Here is a 6525-nt window from a genome sequence, read left to right as displayed (position 1 = left end):
GATCTACCCTGTTCTTGAGGCTTTCCACGGTGTTTTGTAGTTCCCTGTATAAGTCCTTTATTTCCAGGAGATCGGTTTGATTTTTCTTTAATATTTCAATTTCTTTAGTGAATTTTTCTTCCAAGTCCTGGATTTTTTTTTTGGTTTCCTTGTGTTGGTTATCCATTTTTTTCTTCGATATCATTCAGTTTTCTTGCAATCCATGTTTGAAATTCTTTTTCTGCAATTTTAGTGTTCTGAGTTTGGTTAATGTCCATTGGTGGGGAGCTCTTGTTCCTCTTTGGGGGTGTGCTTTCCGTTTGAGTCTTCATACTTCCAGAATTCTTTCGCTGGTTCCTTCCCATCTGGATCAGTTGTTCCTTCTTGCCTTTAGATTTTTGTTTGGATAATGACACGCCCTGTTTAATCTCTGAGCCAGTAGGTGGTGTTTGTGGGTGAGATTCGACCACACCCTTTATGATGAATCAGTAGAAGCAGTAAAAGGTTTTGCAGGATGACCTCCCTGTTAGTAGGTGGCACCTGCAGGGAGGAGCGAGCTGCAGTGCTGTTTTTGGGTCCTGTAGCTAGCTCTTATTCCTCTTGAGAGGCCCTCTTGTGTCTCAGATGGTGGGTGGGGCCCTGAGATTTCCAGGTGTGTCCTTATTATCCCCCTTAGTGGGAGGAGTGAGTCTGGGTGGGTCTGGGTTGGGCAAGCCTGCCCTCAGGCTCCACAGCTGCTGTTAGCAGGGGTCAAAGTTCTGCTCTTTGTTTCCATGCAGAGCTGCTGGGAGGGGCTGAAATGGCTCCACTCAGCTGAAAGTCTGGGCTTGGGGGGGTGGGGCTGTCCAAGACCCACACTCTGGAGCAGGTCTCGCTCCCCTCCAATCTCCCCCTCTCCGTGTCCTCTCCCAGGCCTCTGCCAGCAAGCGGGGACTCAGGCCGATGGATCTCCCCTGGCTGTGACGTGGGCTGGGAGGTTCCCTACCCAGGATCGTAGCCTGAGCTAGGTGCACAGCCCTCTTTTAGGAGGAGGGTTGCCGGTCAGGCATGCTGATTTGCCCCTGAAGGCACACACTCCTCAGCAGGCTCTTTCACAGATCTCTCCTCCGTGCCCCAGGGCAGTGCGATCGTGACCTAGGTGTACGGGGTCTGGTCTGCAGGCCTGACCCCTGGACCCTGGAGATCAATCCCTGACCCTGCCAGGGGGAGAGGTGCTGGTCTTGAATCACCTACAGGGTGCCCAAGCTGGATCGATTTCACTCCACCTCTGGATTTGCCCCACTCTCCTGGAGTCCCCAGGCAAGTAGCACCTGGTAGGGCTGGCCGGTAGGGAACTCTCAGTCTGAATACCCCTCAGTCTGCTGTAGGGCCCCAAAAGGAAAGGTCCCGTTCCTTGGAGATGCCTCCGTGTGATGGCTAAATTGTCTTTCTGGGCATCCACTGGGAGGGAGGGCGAAGGAGAGAATGGAGCACTATGGCATCTGCCACTAGGCTTGGGTCTGCACCCGGGGAGGTGCCTCGAAGGGGCTGGGAGCCTGGCGCTGTGTCCGCAAGAGGCCACTGCTCACTGGTGCCAGCCGTCTCTGGGCTGGTGTCGGCAGGTCTCTCCAGCCGCTCAGGAGCCCACTGGCAGTCCAAGATGCAAGGGAGGGGGAAGTTAACCACTCCACCTACCCTTGTAACTGGTCTCCAAGCCTCTCAGGACCTTTCTCCTTCCAGTTCTCCTCCACAACGTCTTCCCTTGGAGTCTCCTGTAGTTTCAGGCACCCTTCCTTCTGACCCTCACCCGATCTATGTTTCTCTGCTTGCTTATTTTTTTTTCTCTTTCTTCTAAAATTTGTCTTTTTTGCGGAGACCTTCTGACTGGCAGCTTGTCTCATCCACCATCTTGGCTCCTCCAATTTTTTTTTTTTTTTTTTGAGACAGAGTCTCACGGTGTTGCCCAGGCTAGAGTGCCATGGCATCATCCTCACTCACAGCAACCTCAGACTCCTGGGCTCAAGGCATCCTCCTGCCTCAGCCTCCCGAGTAGCTGGGACTACAGGCATGCACCACCATGCCCGGCTAAGTTTTTCTATATGTTTTTAGTTGTCCAATTAATTTCTTTCTATTTTTAGTAGAGACAGGGTCTCGCTCTTGCTCAGGCTGGTCTCGAACTCCTGAGCTCAAACAATCCGCCCACCTCGGCCTCCCAGAGAGCTAGGATTACAGGCGTGAGCCACCACGCCCGGCCTCCAATTTTTGATTCTTATTGAAAATTCTGCTCTGGATAAAGAATGCTCTTAAGCCCCTTTGTCACAACTATAATAAAGAAACAGAGATGATAGTGCACGATAGCAAGATTTCAGTTGAAGCTCTTGGTTGTAAGTAACAGAAATAAATTTAAAGCAGAAGAATAATTTATTAGGAGGTTATTGAATAGATGGCAGAAAGAGATAGAAGACTGTGCAATTGGGCAATAGGTCATGGAGAAATAGAACAGAGACATGATTTTGCACTGCTTCTGCCATGGGCTCCTCAGCCAAACTGTCTGTTCCACCACTTACTAGAACTCTGTGACCTTGACCAATAAATTAACCAGTATTCAGAGCCTCAAAATGGGAAAAATTTTATAGCTAACTGAGTTAACATAGGTAAAACTAAAATAATTCATTTTTTAATTAATTCTTCAAATAATGTTCTGAAGAATAAATCCATCCAGAACCACAGCCATTATCATTATACACCATGGACTCCACTGGACATGGTCATTGTGAAAACAATCTTATTGTCTTATTAAATTTGCATCCCTCTCCAAAGTTCATGAAATGTACTTAATTTTGCCTAGGTTGAAAGGATATCAGAAAGGATGGGATTTCTTCATTTTTCCTCTGAATGAAAGGTGTAGTTCCCTAAAACCAAGAAGAAGATTTGGATGTTAAACAGCTGAAAATTTTGAAAATGTCCAGTACAGTTACAATGTCCACGTGTCTGGGCTATCTTGAGACAGTCCCAGTTACACTGATATCCCATTTGGTTAAATGTATCTTCCTGGCACCAGGGTCAAAATTTGGATGGCAAATTACATAGCCACCCTAACCATCATTCACTCCCTTTTGCTGCTGAAAATGTGAATACATTCTTCTTCTTGTACTTATTGGTTTAGTGAAAAAAAGACTCACTAATAATATAAAATTTTTATTCATAAAAACAAAAAATCCATTCACTTTCTTCAGCAAACAAAACAAAACTCGACAAAAAACAAACAAGCAGAAACTTCAACATCCTGCTCATTATTCTGTTCATCTCCATATCCTGGATATCTGGGAGCTCACTTTTCCCCCTTGACTTCTTTCCAACTCTACCTCAGTATCCTATCACCTAGGGATTGAATTTTAACGTTATCACTACCACGAACCCCCCCGAGTATTATATCTATTTATATATGATGTGTATATAAACACACATATACATATGTACACATATGTATATGTTCCCATCTACATATCTATATGTATATGAATAAATAGATGACGTTTACAAAAGGTATATCTGTGTATGGTAGTGCCCTTTCTATGTGGGGGATACGTCCCAAGACCCCTGATGTATGCCTGGACTGTGAATGGTACTGAACCGTATGTATACTATGCATGAATTTCTTTTTCTTTCTTCATAATTTCACAGATAGAAGATTCATTCTTATTGTAGATCTTAGCAACTTTAGCATACGATTTTTTTCTTTTCTTATTAAGTGGAAAACTTACACATTTTCACTTAAAGGGAATACTTTACAGCTTCTCTTTGGCATTTCAAAAAGACCAGCATCACTACTCTTGTTCTTTGGGGCCATTGTTAAGTAAAATCAGGATTACTTGAACACAAAAACTGCAATACTGCAACTGTTGACTTGACAATGGAGGTGGCTGCTAAGTGTCTAGTGGGCAGGGATGTGGAGAGGTGGACAAAAGGAGGATTCATATCTTGCATGGAACAGAGCGAAGCAGAAAGAGATTTCATCATGCTACTCACAATGATGGGAAATTTAAAATTTATGAATTGTTACTGGAATTTTCCATTTAATAATTTTGCATCATGGTTTATTGCGCATAACTGAAATCACAGAAGGAAAAAAACATGGATAAGGAAAAAGTACTGTATATAAATATATATACACACACACATATATATATACATATATATGTACACACATACAGGAAAGGAAGAGAATACATGTAGAATCTAAGTTCCTCATTTCTATACTTGATTACGAGGCCAAATTAGGTATTTATGACTTGCCTCCTTCATCACCCAGTACACGATTTCTCTACTTTCAGGGCTCACTTCAGTAATACGCTGGAAATTTCATGCCTGAAGATTCTAAGGTTTTTTTTTCCACCCCACGTATAGAGTGAAAGGAGTCTTTCATTAGCTTTTAGTTAATGAACACAATAGTTCTATATGCCATATATCACATGGAACACCAATCTTAAAATGTATTGTTTCCCATTTGGCTCTATAATGAATTTTCCATAAGTTACGTGATATTCCACAAGGGAGATGTGGTAAGAGCAGTGAATCCTATGGCAATAAGCCCAGTGCTTTGCATCTTTTGCTATGTATTCTTTGTTTGGTAGCAATGGTATCTAGACCGTTATGATTGTAGAGTTTTTGAATATATCCAATGACGGTAGAGACAGCAAAGGCAGAAACAGAAGGAAAAATATTAATATATCCATTCCTTAACAGGGGACTCTTCCACTGATGACAAATCATTGTGCTGTCCATGATTCAAGAAATCAACTTATCCCCAGTAGTAGGTGGGTCTTATCCTCCTTGCTGCCCTATCGGGGCTCAAGGTTGTTTTCAATATGGGTGAGTTAGACACTCAGAGGTGGTATTAGCTGCATCATCCCTGATGAAGGCCCATCTATTTTGCCATGTCATGAGCACATTTCTCTCCAGGAGGCGTTGGTTACTTTACTTAATAGGGAAACACTGGGCACCCAAGGGAAGAGATGTTTCATCACAGAATTTGCTGCTTAGAAGGAGAAAGAGCTAGACGTGTGATCATGTGTCAATTCTTGGGCTCTGGCCATTGGTTTGTCTGGATAGTCAGGGACTTGGTAAAAACATGATTTGAAAAATTGATGACAAAGAAATTTGGGAATGAGGTATGTGGATAGAACTCTCTGAATGGGCAAAAACATGAAGACATTTTTGATACGTATGAATGTTTACAAAAGGTGACTTTAGAAGACAAGGATTTTAATAACCAAACATACAGGATGACTTGTTCTATGAATACTAGTCAGTTTCTCTCCACAGTCATCATGCATGAGCTTGTGACCAAAATAGCTGCAGTGTCAGGAACAGGCTCAGAAACACAGACTTCCACTCACCAAGGCTGCCTGGCTATGGTCACTGTTGAGTTTCCAGTTTACCAGTTATTGAGACCAGCACTGTGTCCCCAGTGTGGCACTATTCTCTGGGATAATCAGGCATCTACCTGGTGACAGGTTGATTACATTGGACAGTTCGCATCATGGAAAGAATAATATTTTGTTTCTACTGGATAGACACTTTGGATATGGATGTGCCTTCCCTGCACACAATGCTTCTGCCACCCATGGACCTGCAGAATGCCTTATCCACTATCATGTTGTTCCACACAGCATGGCTTCTCACCAAGAAACTCACTTCACAGAAAAAAAAGTGTGGCAATGGTCCAAGCTTGTGGGATGCACTGGTCTCACCATATTCCCCACCATTCTGAAGCAGCTGGCTTGACAGAATGGTGGGATGGCCCTTTGAAGACTCAGTTATAGCAACGGCTAGGTGACAATGCCTTGCAGACCTGAAGTAAGGTTCTACAGAAGGCTGTGTATGCTTTAAATTAGGGTCCAGTATATGGTGCCAGTCATACTATCAAAATTGATCTTCTCCACATACATACTGTCAATTGGCAATAGCTAAATTTGTTTTCTATCTTGGCTCAAAGTTCACGAAAAAACTTTTTTTATTAATTTTAGTTTCAAAAATTTTCTTTCACATGAAGGAACGAATATACAAATGTTCAAGAAAAATCTTAAATATAAAGATGATTTTTGCAGAGATGCATAAATATCCTATTTGGGAATCTATTATAATGATGTTTTCTGCTCTCGCAAATTTTCCATTTAATTATCTTCAAAAGAAAATACATCATGAATTTCAATTTTATTTATTAAAAACTTCAGTTATTTTTCTTTTACATAAATTGTAGAAAACAGCCAAATAATGACAAACATTGGCATTATTGATTCATTAGTTTAGAATGAGCCTCCAGTTATTAATGAAAACAATCAAGGCAGTAAACCATTCCACTTTTGATATCTTTGACACTATAAGACAAGTATCTTTCGTCCGTTTTCCAGGTCTTCTTAGAAATTTGATTTTGGAAGGCTGCATTTCCTTAATGTTGTGGTTGCATAATTAATGGCCTACTCCACAATTTCCATGCACTGATTTTCAAAGAATGATTTCAGCTTAGTGTTTCACTGAACATTTTTTTTTTCAAGTTTAATTCTG

This window comes from Propithecus coquereli, unplaced genomic scaffold (assembly GCF_000956105.1).
Source record: "Propithecus coquereli isolate 6110/MARCELLA unplaced genomic scaffold, Pcoq_1.0 Scaffold125, whole genome shotgun sequence".
In the NCBI taxonomy this organism is placed as follows: domain Eukaryota; kingdom Metazoa; phylum Chordata; class Mammalia; order Primates; family Indriidae; genus Propithecus; species Propithecus coquereli.
This window is presented reverse-complemented; position numbering follows the sequence as displayed.